Source organism: Rosa chinensis, chromosome 4, assembly GCF_002994745.2.
Source record: "Rosa chinensis cultivar Old Blush chromosome 4, RchiOBHm-V2, whole genome shotgun sequence".
Taxonomy (NCBI): Eukaryota; Viridiplantae; Streptophyta; class Magnoliopsida; order Rosales; family Rosaceae; genus Rosa; species Rosa chinensis.
Window position 1 is genome coordinate 30,430,334 of NC_037091.1, and position 15,335 is coordinate 30,445,668.

The 15,335-nt window shown below is 36.3% G+C and overlaps 1 long non-coding RNA gene across 1 annotated transcript; it reads right to left on the reverse strand.

Annotated features, from left to right (window-relative positions):
* Positions 1 to 442: 442 nt before the first annotated feature.
* LOC112200966 lies at positions 443 to 2,379 on the reverse strand. Its single transcript, XR_002936534.2, has 3 exons — positions 2,209 to 2,379; positions 1,845 to 1,914; positions 443 to 644 (listed from the first exon to the last, which is right to left on the reverse strand). It is a non-coding gene; the product is annotated as an uncharacterized LOC112200966 (long non-coding RNA).
* Between the last annotated feature and the right edge of the window lie 12,956 nt (positions 2,380 to 15,335).

A 15,335-nucleotide genomic window follows, 5' to 3' on the forward strand; every position in this document is an offset into this window, starting at 1 on the left:
GTTTGGAGGGGGGGTAATGCTCATCTCACACGGATTATGTTGTCCGTGTGAAATACCCTGAAATACTAACGTGGGCCCCACTATAATTCCATAAATCTAAATTACCGGAATGGAACGCAATCCGTGTGAACAACTCTATTTCACACGGATTTCTGTGTGAGGTTATATTTCACACCGATTTCTGTGCAAAATGTATAAATTGTATTTCACACGGATTTCTGTGTGAGACTATATTTCACACGGATTTCTGTGTCAAAACCTATAACATTATTGACACAGATTTTTGTATAAAATTTATATAATCTAACTCACTGATTTCAGTGTGTAAAAGTGACAGCATTTAAAAAAAATAATTACTAATTAATCTGCAATCTGAACAAATAATTTCTACAATAAATATATTTCAAATATTTACAATAAAATGAACAAATCCACAACCGAATCGAAAATATTAAAACTTTTAATTCATAGCAAGATGTTCTTTTCATTTCTAGCAAAATTCTTGGATTACAAAAACAAGGGAGTTTTCGATATTTACATTGTTATTTGAGAACTAACTCAAAGTAGGCAAAAACATAACCATCAAACTAGATAATTTGCCTCAAGGTGAAAAAAGCCAGTCTGCAAATCCAGTCCTCTCAGAGCTGTCCAAAGAACCAAGTTAGGATATTAGTACTTTCTTGAAAATTGATAAATTTTCTTTTGACGTAATATCTGACTTCAACCTTTTCGGCAACCAAAAAAACAATAGAAGGAAAAGAAAATGGTACAAAGATCAACCCATTAAATATGTCCTAGTGTTTACATTTGAATTAATTACCATGGCAAAAGAAGGAAAAACAAAAAAAATTACCAACAAATAAATCTCTGCATCTGGAAAAGAACTTTGTCAAAGTCAGTGCCAACAAATACAAAATACACAAAATTTAGAAACAAAAATTGCTGTGTAAATTATATTTTTCTATTCTTAGTGAAATCATTCTGCCATATGTTTAAAAATAATCTAAATGAACATCTTGACAGTTTAGAATTAAATTTTGTCACTAGCATGATCATTTTTCTTATGCAGTTGGTTGTGATGACAATCTACTCTTTCCTGTATGGTAGACTCTACTTGTCATTGAGTGGAATGGAGAAGACAATTATGACCTATGCTGCCAGAAGGGGAAATAATGCTCTACAAACAACTATGGCTTCACAATCTGTTGTCCAATAAGGTTTGTTGGCGTCCTTGCCCATGATCATGGAAATAGGACTTGAAAGAGGGTTCAGAACTGCATTAGGGGACACGATAATAATGCAGCTGCAGCTAGCATCAGTTTTCTTTACTTTCTCACTGGGTACAAAGGTTCATTACTATGGGAGAACAATCCTGCATGTTGGGGCTAAGTACAGAGCAACTGGTCGTGGCTTTGTTGTTCGGCATGAAAGGTTTGGTGAAAACTACAGGATGTACTCACGGAGTCACTTTACAAAAGGCCTGGAGCTTATGATACTGCAATGGAGTTGTGTGATATATTTTTAAGCTTCTCAAATGTTGAGGGATTTCAAGGTTTTCTAAACAATCACGCAGCAGCCTAAACATATGTATCAAGCATATAAAAATGCATAAAATCCAAGGTCAATAAACATATCAATGAGGCCAATTACAAGGGTATTTCAATCAGTCCTGCAACATATATAAAGACCTCAATAAGGCTATTCCAATCAATCCAGCAACATATATAAAGACCTCAACAAGGCTATTTCATATCAATACACCAACATATATAAAGGCCTCAACAACACATCAATCAAGCATCAACAAAGCTACTGAATTTATGAATAAGAAAAAGCATTTATACCTTTCTTCTGAAGACAATCACATTATTCACTACCCGGAACCAACTTGGGTATTTGACACTGTGGCATCAACTGCAGTAATGCATACAAGTGGATTGTCAATATAATCTTCGAACCGCATGGAAATATACCAATGCCACTAACAAATCTTATAATCAGATGCAGTGGCATTTCAAATATACCAAGGAATAGTATAGATGTATTCCTTGCTTGTTAGATGCAACTATGTCATAAAAGAGATGTCGTTATATTTCAATTTTACTATTTTGTAAGTAATTCAACATCTCTTTTGTTCCTTCTCGCCAACATTTGTAAGGCCATAACGAATATACATAATATATGAGCAGTTCAATGTAAATATTATACCTTTCTATTCTCTGCCTCTTCTTTTGATAACTTGGAACCCACTGCACAATTCAGTGAGAATAAACACCTATGTCAAAATATTCAAGCTCTTCCTTAGATTTAGTTGGTTCGAATAAGGCAATCAATTGCCATGTAACATAAAAATGCAGAATGATTAAGCATAGGAACCAACAATATGAAAACAACCAACAATATGATAACTGCTGAATACTCAAACGCAAATTGATCTAAATGAACATCACTTCAATTCATCAAATGGGGATAAGCTAATATAGAGGCCCTTCTTCACTCAAGTCACGAAAATTTGATTCAAATCCTTGTGATTGTATCAACAACAAGCCTTTGAATTCTGCATTAAACATCAATAACAAATCAATACAGAAAATGATGACAGATTGCATTGACCATTTACAAATCATAAATCTCAACCTAGACCATTAAATAAATAAAAAATAAACTAATGAACCTAGATGAACACAAATAGAAGAAAAATTAAGACTAACGAACCTAGATGAACAGAAATAGACAAAAAATTAAGTAAGAAAGCCTAATGCATATATAGGGAGAGATGTAGATCTACAAGATCAGAGAAAGATGGGGATAGTATATTTGGCAGCCCAAAACACTACAGATCGGAACATCTATGCAAAACTAGCACACAAAAGTCATTGAAATTGAACATTTGAAATACTCTTGAAATAAAATTGGTATCCCAACTGAGTTAATATTCACTTGCTCACTTACCCAGAAGCCGCAAAGCCCGCAATCAATGTCGTACGACATCATCGCGGCGGTGCAGGGGAGGTCGAGAGAGAGAGCGGGGTTTACTCTTTGAAATGAGAGAGAGAGAGAGAGAGAGAGAGAGAGAGAGAGAGAGAGAGAGAGAGAGAGAGAGAGAGAGAGAGAGATTTACCTTTTTCCTATAGTGTTTGATCAATATGGTAATTATACGTAGAATTCACACGGAAATCCGTGTGAAATACTCACACAATTGCAACTGATATCCGTGTGTATTTAACTCAGTAACTAATAACTATCATGTCAATTGTTTACACGGAATTCTATCTCTAATAGATATTTTCACACGGAATTCTGTTTCTAATAGATATTTTCTCACGGAATTCTGTAGCTAATTGTTCTTTTCAGACGGATATCCATGTGAAAAAGGTTTTAGTTTTTACATAGACATCTGTTACTGTCATTTATTCACACGGATTTCCGTGTTAACATGTCACACAATATCTACAGTCATCCGTGGGAATATTCAAATATTGAGCGGGAATAAATTGATTAGCCCGCCCTTATTTTTTTAAACTAAATAATTAGTCATTAATTTATATTTTTATTGATAATAATTTTCTTTCAAGTTATTTTTCCACATAAATCCGTATGAAATACTTACACATTTGTAACTGATATCCGTGTATATTTATCTGAGTAACACATGCAATTGTCATTCAATTGTTTGCACGAAATTCTGTCTCTAATAGACTTTTTCACACGAAATTCTGTAGCTAATTGTTCTTTTTCACACGGATATCCGTGTTAACATTTCACACTGATATTCGTGTGTTACTCATTTCACAAGGCAATCAATTACCAAAAACTTATTATAACGGAAATCTGTCCCTCCATAACATAACATAAAAACTTAACGATTTCTCAATAAATTTGGCATTACCCATCTATTTATAGCGTATTAATAGGTATTGTGTAAAAAAATTAACCCGATCCACCGTTATTTTGACATTAAATAAACCGGTCAACCCTTTAAACGCTTCTACTTCCCTAAGGGGAGCCGACCCTTGAGGAGATAAAATTTCAGAAATTTTTACATTAGTTGATATAGCTTCTACCCATGAGACCATGAGAGTTTACAGATCAAAAAAATAAGTTACGAGTGAGCGGTTATGAGCATATTAGTTTTATGTAGTATTTAAAGTTTAGGGTTGCCCTACTAGATCGAAACCCAAACGACGACGAAAATAGCTGAAATTTTGAACACAACCATTTATTCTTATCATGATAACATCCTACGGTCGATTTTGATAAAGTCTATTTCCTACGCATTGTTGCTTATGGAATGTATACTTTTCATTATAACTAATAAACTAGTTATACCACATTAGTAGACATATAAGAATTTTTGCAATCCAAAAAATAAAAATTGAAAATTGATAAATTTGACATTACCCATCTATTTATAGCGTATTAATAGGTATGGTGTAAAAAAATAAACTCAATCCGCCGTTCTTTCAATATCAAATGAAGTGGTTAACTTTATATACACATATACTTCCCTAAGGGGAGTTAAACCACGAGGAGATAAACTTTTCAAAATTTTTACATTATTTGGTACACCTTAGATTCGTGAGAGTATGAGAGCTGACATATCGAAAAAATAAGTTGCGAATGAGCGGTTATGAGCATATTAATTTTATGTGGTATTTAAGGTTCAGGGTTGATCCAGTAGATCGAGACCTAAACGATAACAAAAATAGCTGAAATTTTGTCCATAACTATTTATTCTAATCATGACAACATCCAACGGTCGATTTTGATAAAGTCTATTTCCTCCACATTGTTGCTCATAGAAGGTATACTTTTCATTACAACTAGTTCTACCACATTAGTAGACATATAAGAATTTTTGTGCGAACCAAAAAATCAAAATTGAAAATCAATAAATTTGACATTACCCATCTATTTATAGTGGATTAATAGGTATTGCATAAAAAAATTAACTCAATCCGCCATTATTTCGAAATCAAATAAGTGGTCAACCTTATATACACCTATACTTTTTCACACGGAATTTTGTAGCTAATTGTTCTTTTCACACGGATATCCGTGTGAAAAAGTTTTAGTTTTTACACAGACATCTGTTACTATTGTTTATTCACACGGATTTCTGTGTGTAGTCTCTTTTTTCACACGGAATTCTGTAGCTAATTGTTCTTTTCACACGGATATCTGTGTCAACATTTGCACACGGAAATCCGTGTGTATTAATCATTTCACACAGAAATCTGTATCAAATACTTATTGTAACGGAAATCTGTCCCTCCGTAATTCACATAACAAAAAAAAATTAATGATTCCGAAATAAACTAATTTCTAATACGTACATAAATCAGTGTGAATTGATCTTCACACAGATATCCGTGTAAAAATATTTTAGCATTTACACAGACATCGGTTACTACTGTTTATTCACACGGATTTCCATCGATATTGTTATTGTATAAATTACTGTGGGGCTCAATTATGTTCTTTTCACACAGATATCTGTATCAAATACTTATTGTAACGGAAATCTGTCCCTCCATAATTCACATAACATAAAAACTGAACGATTTCTCAATAAATTTAGCATTACCCATCTATTTATAGTGTATTAATAGATATTGTGTAAAAAAATTAACCCGATCCACCGTTATTTTGACATTACATAAACCGGTCAACCCTTTAAACGCTTCTACTTCCCTAAGGGGAGCCAACCCTTGAGGAGATAAAATTTCATAAATTTTTACATTAGTTAATATAGCTTCTACCCATGAGAGCATGAGAGTTTACAGATCAAAAAAATAAGTTACGAGTGAGCGGTTACGAGCATATTAGTTTTATGTAGTATTTAAGGTTTAGGGTTGACCTACTAGATCGAAACCCAAATGATGACGAAAATAGCTGAAATTTTTAACACAACCATTTATTCTTATCATGATAACATCCAACGGTCGATTTTGATAAAGTCTATTTGCTCCACATTGTTGCTCATGAAATGTATACTTTTCTTGACAACTAATAAACTAATTATACCACATTAGTAGACATATAAGAATTTGGTGCGAACCAATATATCAAAATTGAAAATCAATAAATTTGACATTACCCATCTATTTATAGTGTATTAATAGATATTGTGTAAAAAAAATTAACTCAATCCGCCGTTATTTCGATATCAAATAAATGGTCAACCTTATATACATCTATACTTTTTCACACAGAATTTTGTAGCTAATTGTTATTTTCACACAGATATCCGTGTGAAAAGGTTTTAGTTTTTACACAGACATCAGTTACTGTTGTTTATTCACACGGATTTCTGTGTGTAGTCTCCTTTTTGGCTTTTTCACACGGATTACTGTGTCAACATTTTCACACGGAAATCCATGTGTATTACTCATTTCACACAGAAATCTGTATCAAATACTTATTGTAACGGAAATCCGTGCCTCCATAATTCACATAACATAAAAAATTAATGATTTCGAAATAAACTAATTTATAATACATACAGAAATCCGTGTGAATTGTTTTTCACACAGATATCCGTGTGAAAATGTTTTAGTTTTTACACAGATATTTGTGACTGTTGTTTATTCACACGGATTTCCGTTGATATTTTTATTGTATAAATTATTGTGGGCCCTATTATGCTCATTTCACATGGATTTCTGTCAGTATTTCTATTTCACACGGATATTTGTGGCTTTTAATTACAGTAAATCCATGTGTGTTGCTATTTTGCTAGTAGTGATTGGTTCAATCTCTTGACTTAAAAGCTCTATTTCTTTAACATCATGATTCATTCAACTATGCAAATCAATTAGTTGCAGCTTTACATTTCAAGTGTTCCTACAAATTAAGCTTCTCTGAGCTTCTATGACCTATACTTTTTCCCTTTTTTTACAATCTATAATGTCATCTCTGACGCCGGTTGACAAATTTTAAGCCTTCTCAATCGCTAGAACTTCTTGGATTATTCCTTACACAGTGTTTGTATTGCAGCAGAAAGGTTTAGGTACGCAACGGATACATCATTTGGAAAGAGTCATTTCAACTTCTGGAGCCAGCCATCAGTTTTCCTTTTTTTTTTTTGGTTACAAGGGAGCCTAAAAAGGTCCGGAAAAAGAGCAAAGCAATACAAACTAATCTATTAGCCTACCATTAGGCCTAGCAAACCATATTCATGAAAGTAATCTATTAGCCTACCATTAGGCCTAGCAAACCATATTCATGAAAGTAATCTATTAGCCTACCATTAGGCCTAGCAAACCATCTTCTAATTCTAAAAGTTTCCTCAAGGTCTTCAAGAAAAGTACTAACAGCATGAATAGGAGGAAGGGCGAAAACTACCAAACCATATTCATGATTAATGCTATTTTTGGCCAAAGAGTCAGCTACCATATTAGATTCCCTGTAGATATGCTTCAAAGTAAGAGATTGGAATTTTTCCATTAGGACTTTGCAGCAATTAAGTAAAGAGCCAAGAGGATGACAATCAAGATTGTAATCATGCATCAGCTTTATCAGAATGGCAGAATCAGTTTCAATTTTCACAGTATTTATCTGACAATCAGCAGCAAGTTTGAGACCATAGAACAATCCACGGGCTTCTGCATTTAAGATGCCTCCAATGCCAAGATTAATTTGGAATCCTTTGATCCAATCACCTGTAAAATTTCTTATAATACCGCCACCACAAATCTTCCCAGAAATACCACTTCTTGTGCCATCAACATTTAACTTGTAAACACCATGAAGAGGTTTACTCCAATTGAGCATGTTAAGACAGTAATCTCTGTTCTTCAAATTATTTATCTGGACTCTACCCCACTCCTTCATAGCAGACCAAATAATCACCTGAGGCATACTAGGATAATTGAAATTTGGTTCAAAGATGTGTTTGTTTCTCCATTTCCAGATGAACCAGTAAAGAAAAGTAAAAAGAGTAGCCCACTGAGTACTGGATTCCGCATAACTAGAACAATGGAGGTGAGCAAAAAGCCACTCCTTCCAGTTCATAGCAAAGGTATTAGCAACTGAAACAGGAATAGAGAAAGCATTCCAAATATATTTCACACCAGGACAATCTTGAGAGAGATGAGTTAAAAATTCCCTACCTCTCTGGCAAATTGGACATGAATCATCTTGTGTGATGCCCCTACACAACCGGTGAACATTAGTTAGCAGTTTTCCATGACTGAGCTGTTGGAGAGGAAAGATCCCATATTGGAAAAGTGACAAATAAAATATAATTTATAAGTGGGTGGATCTCACCCAATTATACCGAGGCCTTTTGTGATTAAAACCCAACACCTAATGGGTGGTTAAGTTGGGACAGTATCGGTACAATGGTGAGTCACGGGTCACGCTTGTCGCTGTTTAACATGGTATCAGAGCGGGTCTCTCTCCAATTGCGTCTCTAATTGTCATGGGTCCAAATTTGGGTTCCTTATATTGCCATCGGAAAATTCCGATTGGATTGTTACCAAGTGTCCGATGTGGGCCTTGGATTATATTGACCAAGTCTCCGATATGAGACTTATGTCCCAATTTCCAATGTGGAAATTGGATTAATTAATTTCACGTGCAAACCTAGAGTTAGGTTGCACGTGAGGGGGCGTGTTGGAGAGGAAAGATCCCACATTGGCAAAGTGACAAATAAAATATAACTTATAAGTGGGTGGATCTCACTCAATTGTACCGAGGCCTTTTGTGATTAAAACCCAACACCTAACGGGTGGTTAAGTTGGGACAGTATCGGTACAATGGTGGGCCACGGGCTACGCTTGTCGCTGTTTAACATGAGCACCCAAAGCAAAGTTTTCAATTAAGGAGGGATTTGAAGCTTCTAAATATGCCTCCAGGGAGAATTATTTGTACAATAAGAGTTAAAAAAGATGCTATAAGCAGATTTAACAGTGAACAATCCATTAGAAGTGTGCCTCCAAATTTGAATATCATTATCACAACCATCAAAGCCAGGGGGAACATTCAGAATTTGATCAATAATATTTTTGGGCAACCAAGTAAGTAATAGATCAACATTCCAACCATGAGTATCCCAGAAATCACATACCAAAGCATTAGTGTCAACAACAACATCATAAGTAACATGCGTAATAAGGGGAACAGGAGGCAGCCACACTTCAGTCCAAAATTTGATTGTTCTCCCATTACCAACTCTCCATATCAGACCTTGTTTTAGCAGATTCGCTCCATGAACAACAATTCTTCAGGTACTCGAACAATCTTTAGGGTTTGATACTCCAAATTAATTAAATTTTCATGTCGTAGATACTTCTCCCTATAAATTGCAGCCCAAAGACCAGGATCGTTATGGTAGAGTCTCCAACCAGCTTTAGCCAACATGGCTTGATTCATATCACATGTTTTTTTTATCCCCAGACCTCCAAGGGCTTTAGGAAGACACACGGTCTCCCAATTCACAAGATGGACTTTTTTTTCCCTCAGTAGTATCACCCCATAAAAAATTCTTATTGAGTCGATCAAGGTCATCACAGATACTAATGGGGAGCTTAGCATTTTGCATAGAATAGGTAGGTATGGCAGCAGTGGCAGAATGAATCAAGGTTAATCTTCCAGCTAAGCTTAGGTTTTTGCATTTCCAGTTGGAAAGCCTGCTTTGAACTTTATCTAACAGATTAGCATGTGTACCTGTTCACTCTACAATGAATAAGAGGCATACCCAAGTGTTTTCCTAGATCATTGGTGAGAGGAGAGCCACAAGTATTGCTAATGTCAAAAGCCAATTCATGATCAGTATTCAGAGAACAAAAAATAAGAGATTTATCATAACTTACCGCCTGGCCAGAAAGGGAGCAAAAAATATCTAAGCATTGCTTGAGAACATTAGCTTGGTGCTGGGAAGCTTCAGAGAATAACATCAAGTCATCCACAAAGAAAAGATGGCAGATTCTAGGCCCAGATTGAGACGCTTTTACAGCTTTCCACTCACCAATCTCAACAGTAGAATGAATTAAGTGTGACAACTTTTCCATACATAAGACGAAAATATATGGTGAGAGAGGGTCGCCTTGTCTAATACCTCTTTCCGCATTGAAAGATTCAGCAAGTTTTCCATTGAAGCAAATCTGGAAACTTGTGGATGAGATGCAGCTCATGATCAATTTAATTATCAAGGGAGGAAGGGAGGAAAGTGAGCTTCATATAACACAAATTCAAGGGGATGTATTCATTTAAGATTCTACAAGATTTTTTTGTATTTCAGAAGTCTATGGGTATTCAACTGACATTAATTTAAACAGTCCTTTAAAATCTTGATGTATTCAATTAAGATTTAAAATTATCCATTCAAATATGCTGATATTCAAAAGTATACAGATTTTTAAGGATTTCATTAAATGCTGGATTTTGGAGGATTTTATAGTGTTTTTTATACATATCAAAACTCAAAAACAATCCAACCATTTCCTAAGAGATTTTGATGGATTCTTTCTCACTCAAAAAATGAAGAAGCTCGTCACCAAAAAGAAAAAAGAAAAAAGAAAAAGCAAGTCTCAATAGGTGACACCAATCCATTTTGTCTTAGACCTATTTTCCCACTATCTTCCTCTGCCTCTGCCCTCATCTAATAATTTTTTATTTGTTGTAGAGAAATGGAAAATTGTATTGTATTGTATTCATCTCACCATGAGGTTTATATAGGGTTACATCATGTATTCAATAGACAATACATAATAGCTATACTAATCAATCGCACATTACAAGTATGTCAATCGCATACATTATGAGTCTGTCAATCTTATATATTAAGCAATACCTATTGCATGAATAGTCATTATCATTTACAACACTCCTCCTTGGATATTCCATGTCAATAGTGTTGCCTCTGCTATGCGCTTCTAAGTTGTCTCGTCAAAAACCTTGCCAAGTAATAAAAACCCTGTGGGAAAAAAACAACCTTGGTCGAAGGAGAAAAAGAGCACAACGCACATCAATGTGGAGTAGTCGACATCCTTCCACACTCCCCCTTGTACCGCTCAAACTCGGTGATGACGCTTTGATCGTTGCCTCACTAAAAACCTTGTCAGGTAACAAAAACCCTGTGGGACAAAAATAACCCTGGTCGAAGGGCAAAAAGAGCACAACACATCCTTCACTTTTCGAGATTGAACATGTAGACATCATACCTCCCCCTGATATCAAGGTCTCCCCTTGATTTCTACAATTATGGGAGTTCGGATAACTTTCTTAATCCGATGCTCTTCACATGTTTCTCGAAGGTGGATTTAAGTAACGACTTGGTAAACAAGTCTGCTACATTATCCTCTGAATGGATTTGATTCACTTCAATATTTAGAAGTGTTTGTTGTTGCTGATTGTAAAAGAACTTAGGCGATATATGATTGGCGTTGTCGCCCTTGATGAAACCTAACTTCATTTGCTCAATACAAGCTGCATTATCTTCATAAATGCATGTAGGTTCATTTGTGGTAGACTTCAAACCACAAGTTCCTTGAATGTGTTAACTACAGACCATAGCCATATGCATTCTCTAACGGCTTCATGTAGAGCGATAATCTCTGCATGATTTGAGGAAGTAGCAACAAGGGTCTGCTTTGTAGACCTCCAAGATATTGCAGTGCTTCCCATAGTAAAGACATAATCCGTTTGGGAGCGACCTTTGTGACGGTCAGAGAGATACCTTGCATTAGAAAAACCCATCAAGACATCGTTGTCATTTTGATGGAGGGGAGGAGGAGCACGGAAGGTGGCGTTTTTCCTTGTGGAGTCTGATCCCATACTTTCGTTATTTCTTTTCTCTCTGTAGGGATAGAACAAGCCCATATCAATCGTACCTCTCAAGTATCGAAAGATTGTCTTTATGTCAATCCAATGGCGGCTTGTTGGCGCAGAACAGTGTCAAGCTAACAAGTTCTGTAATTACAGAATGGGTACTTGTTCCACTATTTAAAGTGATAAGAAATCTGGCCAACAACTTCTACTTATGGTTTAGGATTCCATAGTGGTTTCAGTCCTAAATTAGGATTGCAGTATAACTTTAATCCTAATCAAAACCACTAATCAAATCGGAATAAGGTTATGACTTTCTCAATTTGCCATACCATCAACAGAAGCTAAAAACATCACACACAAACACCAGATCTGTTGATGCAGTAAAACCCTTAGAAAAGGGAAACAACTGCGGGCACTATGCCGGTAACAAATCCACTATAAGAAATCAGTATATAAAGAACTTACAGACACTCTATCTTCCAGTGACCCGCTCTGATACCAATTGTAATTACAGAATGGGTACTTGTTCCACTATTTAAAGTGATCAGAAATCTGGCCAACAACTTCTACTTATGGTTTAGGATTCCAGAGTGGTTTCAGTCCTAAATTAGGATTGCAGTATAACTTCGATCCTAATCAAAACCACTAATCAAATCGGAACAAAGTTATGACTTTCTCAATTTGCCATACCTTCAACAGAAGCTAAAAACATCACACACAAACACCAAATCTGTTGACATAGTAAAACCCTTAGAAAAGGGAAACAACTGCGGGCACTATCCCGGTAACAAATCCACTATAAGAAATCAGTACATAAAGAACTTACAGACACTCTATCTTCCTAGACCCAATCTAGAAGGCAGCTCTGTCTCTGCTTTCCTACTGATTTCACGAGCTGAACTTGTAATTCCTTTGTCAATCTTCAGATGGCACAACTCCCACAACGTCGTCAATCATCTCAAGGCATAAAGGCATGTATGCAACACACATGAAGACATACACAATATGGTGTTTTAAAGGTATGGTTTTCTGGGTTTGACAATCCTTTGGAAGATAGACATGGAACAGCTTACCAAGACATTATTAGAGAAGATTTTGGCTCAGTGCATTTCTAGAAAGACCTGAGGATGAGAGAAACCGATAAGGAACAGTGCTCTCTAGATGCAGGTCTTTGGCTAGCTGAGTGTGAGAACCTATTTATATGGGAAGACTAGAGCTAGGGCTGACTGGATATGTGTAATAGAGATAACTCACTTGATTAAGATTAGACACATTAAATAAAGCAAGCTTAAACCAAACTGCCAGCTCAGCTTAGACACGTAGGATTGAAATGCAAGTCTCATCCTAATCTAGGATAGATACGAAACTTCAATCCTAAAAACAGAAAGCAACATGAATGTAATTTATACCTGATGATGTTGAGGAGGGAAGATCCATAGAACTTGAAGCACAACATTCTTTTAAAGATCAAAGAGACAGAGGCTAAAACTAGATATAAGAGAGTCTTAGATAATGAGCTAGGAAATGCCATTTACAAGACATTTTTTGTTCTAACTGTCTCCCCCTTTGGCATTTCCTAGGCAAAAACTATGATCAAGAGAACATAAAACTATTCTTTCATAAACACAGCCGAAAACATCAAGTTCTGTGAAACTGCACACAATGAAAACAGAACACCAGTGAAGAAACAAGAGGCATAATAATAAGATAAGGCCGATAACTAATAAACCATGCTAGCAATTTTCAACAGATCCTACTTCAAGAAACTAACAATTAATTTTCTCCCCCTTTTTGCCTGGAAAGGACAAAGGGTAAGCAAAATAATTTCTATCCCCCTAAACACTTGCAAGAGAAATAAACAAAAAATGAGGGTGAAGAGGCTTCGCAGCGGGTGACTGGCAGCAGGACGGTCAGCAAAGCGCTTGGAGCGACGCTCGCTGTGGACACTGTCTGAAGCTGAGGCAGATGCAGTTGCTTCACTATCTGAAGCAACATTGGCCGAAGGAGCAGCAGTAGCGAGGGCATTGAGAATGGCCTGCTCATGAGCATCAATGAGACGAGAAAAAGGAGCCACGGTCTCTTTGATGTATAACTGAAGCGCAGCAAAAGACCCTTCAAGTTTAGAGAAACGCTGATCCAATATCATGTACCAAGCTTCGTCATTGATGGATGGGCATGGAAGAGAGCTTTGCCCATCACTGCGAGACAGGGAATGCAGATTGTACAAGGGGCCTCAGCCCAAGCATCATAGCGATAGGTGGGAACATTGCTTGCATTGCAGATTTTAGTGATCATGCATGGAAAAATAAGGAAGGCTGAGGTACTAGTTCCCTTGGTTAAAGTAGCTTCCTTCACTCTGTCAAAGACATACTGATAAAGAGGAATGGAGGAAAACTTTTTAGTCTTAATAGCAACAACTAAGGCACCTGGGCCTATGGAGAGTTGAGAAGACTGACATGACGGCCACAAGTAACTGGTCACAAAATGATATACAAGCTTGGTGAGCAGAGACAAATGACCAAGAGTGGCATAGGTGTCGGATGGATTGATTGCCACCTTATTCCAATACAACTCATCCATGAGTCGTTTTTTGTTGAATCCATCAATATAGCTTTTAACAGAGTCAATCGAGACATCAGAGTTGAGCTCAGAGAGATGAAGAGCGGAATGAATGTGAGATGGATTGAAATCAACCCACTTGCCACGAACAAAGACTTGATATGGATGAGCATTGAAATCCGATTCCAAAGAAGTAGCAACAGAATCAATATTGGATGGAAAATTAGCATAAAATTCTCGGACAACAGAAAGGTTTGCATCAGATAACCCAGAAATCAATTCCAACCAACCATAATAAGCCAAAATCTGGAGAATGCACGACCAAGAGTAGTAAGATCAAGTTTCTTCTCAAAAAGAACGGGTCTATGAGAAGAGAAGGAATAAAACCTGAATTGAGAGTCAGCAGATGCAAATCGAAAGAAGTCCAAAGTGGAAGATGAGGCGCTTGGAGAAGACTCTTGAACTCTTTTGGATTTCTTAGAGGGGTTCTTACTAGAGGCCGCAGCTCTTGAAGAAGATGGTACAGCCAAATTAGCGTCTTGAGAGGAAGCATTAGAACCACCTTGATTCTTTCGAGAGCGCAGAGCAGGCTTAGAGGGAGGCATGATATTTCTCGAAGACAAAGAGACGCGAAGAAAAGAAACAGTCTAAACTCTAAAGGAAACAAAAAAGAAAAGACGCGACTGATATAAGTATAAAACCCCCCCTTTTGTTTGTTTAACGTAGTTTTTCCTTTTTTTTTTTTTTCATTTATGAGAAAACTAAAACCTAAAACAACTAGGACTGAAGGACGAAAGCAATCCTAAAGTGGGAGTCAATAGACAATGCACTCCTAAAACCAAATACCTTTTGAACAATGAAAAAGAAACCATAAAGAAGAGATCAAGTCTGAAGCGAATCACCATGACAACTTGCAGTGAAGCACACATCATGAATATATGAGACGGACCAACACCAACTCAAGGAGAAAATCAGGCAGAGCTTTCCCAAGATAACATCAA